Source organism: Arvicola amphibius, chromosome 18 (genome assembly GCF_903992535.2).
Source record: "Arvicola amphibius chromosome 18, mArvAmp1.2, whole genome shotgun sequence".
Classification (NCBI taxonomy): domain Eukaryota; kingdom Metazoa; phylum Chordata; class Mammalia; order Rodentia; family Cricetidae; genus Arvicola; species Arvicola amphibius.
The window spans coordinates 3,262,150-3,264,087 of record NC_052064.1 but is presented as its reverse complement, the minus strand read 5'-3'; positions in this window follow the sequence as shown (position 1 = coordinate 3,264,087).

Genomic DNA, 1,938 nt, shown 5'->3' with positions numbered 1-1,938 from the left:
AGTTCATCCACAGAGGTGATAATCATACAGGTGGTAAGAAAACCTCCTAAGGGTTGAAGAAGGGTTCTGTTCTTGTCTTTGAAGGAAAGTTCTAATCTTCAAAAAGATACAGAAAGGATCACCAAGCAAAGAGGAATATTACTTGTGAGACAAGTTCATCTGCAGAGTACAATCTCTGAACAATATATATATATATATATATATATATATATATATATATATATATATATGTCTCTACTACCCAGTAGAATAATAGACTCATAGACTCACACCTGGGATGTGGTAGCTCATGCCTTTAATCCCAGCACTCAGGAGGTAGAGGCAGGTGAATCTCTGTGAGTTCGAGGCCTGCCTGGGCTACAAGAGCTAGTTTCAGGACATGCTCCAAAGTTACAGAGAAACTCTGTCTCAAAAAAACCAAATAAATAAATTAATTAAAGAAAAAAGAAAAAGAATAATAGACGCACTTAAAAATCAAGGCTGGCTTTGGAATTGGACAATGACTATCCTCTAAATCCAAGCATGTTGTTAAAAGAAAAATTCAAAATTTCTGTCTCATGTCAGGAACCATCTGTCATAGGACAGAAAAAAGACATTTGTCTCTATTTCAGTTTTCAAATCTTGAATCATTTCTTTCACATGTTTGATTGATTTTTCTTGGTTTTCTTTAAGGGATTTGTTGACTTATTTCAATATTTTGTTTGTCTTTTCTTCCATTTCTTTGAGAGAATTTTTCATTTCCCCTTTAATGGCCTCAAACATTTTCTTAAAGTTATTATTTCGGTCATTTTCTTCTGCTTCATCCGTATTGGGCTATTCCAACCTTGTTGTAGAGATGCTAGTTTTTTGATGGTAGTGTGTTGCTGTTTGTGGTGTTAAGTGTGTTCTTATCTTGTCTACCCATGTTTAACTCTGATTCTTATATTTGAGTCCATTTGTCTGAAGATCAGTCTTCCAGGTGCCAGTGGATCCCAGGCTCAGATGGTTGGTTTTCATCATGGAGTTGGGGCCACAGCTCCAGTCACCCCAGAGGTCACTTTGTAATCCCAGAGGTCATCCAGTGATGCTCCCACAGAGGTCACTTGCTTGGGCCTGCTCCTGAGGAGGTCGATGACTTGGGCCTATTCCAGCCGAGGTTTGCTTGTACCTGCTCCCACAGAGGTTTCTCTCTCAGACCTGCTCCTGTGTAGCTTGTTTGCTCGGACCTTGTTCTAGGGAGATCACTGGCTCAGGCCTGCTCTGGCTGAAGTCTCTGGCCCAGGCCTACACATGTCTAGATATTATTAATCACACTTAAGAAATGTAAAGTGGTATTTGTATTCTTTGCCTCTTCCTTAGATCTCTCATTGTTTCAGTTTCTTCCTTTTTATATGTTGTAGCTGTCCTGTTAAGAGGAAAGCCAAATTATTATACTCTGCAGCCGTTGTCAGTCACCAATTCAGCTGAACAAATCATTGCCTTTAGGTTGATTTTTTTATTACTAACAAGTCGTTAATGAATGGAGGTATATGTGCTTGGCATATATTTGGTAATGGCAGAATAAAAAGAATGTAGAATGTGGAGGAACAAAAATAAACATGATGAGAAAAAAAGAATATTAGGATTGGGGATGAAAATTAGAACTGAGAAATTATAGACAATTAGGAAAAGAGAATTAGAATTAAAGAAGAAATAAAGAAATTGACCCTCAGGTACTATGTGGTGTTATTACAGAAATCTTTCAATCCCTGCTCCTGTGAAGCATTCTGTGTTACCCTGGGTAGTCGTTAGGGAGCTGGACTTCCAGAACACTAAACTTTTGAACCTTGAAATACAGTCTTTAAAAGAAAAACACTTATTCTCTAAAAGAGAGCATATTTGGCTCCGTCCAATTTGAAACCAGTCTGAAATATTTGGGTTTAGTGGGCTTTAGAGTTAGAAAGTAACCTTTCATCTACA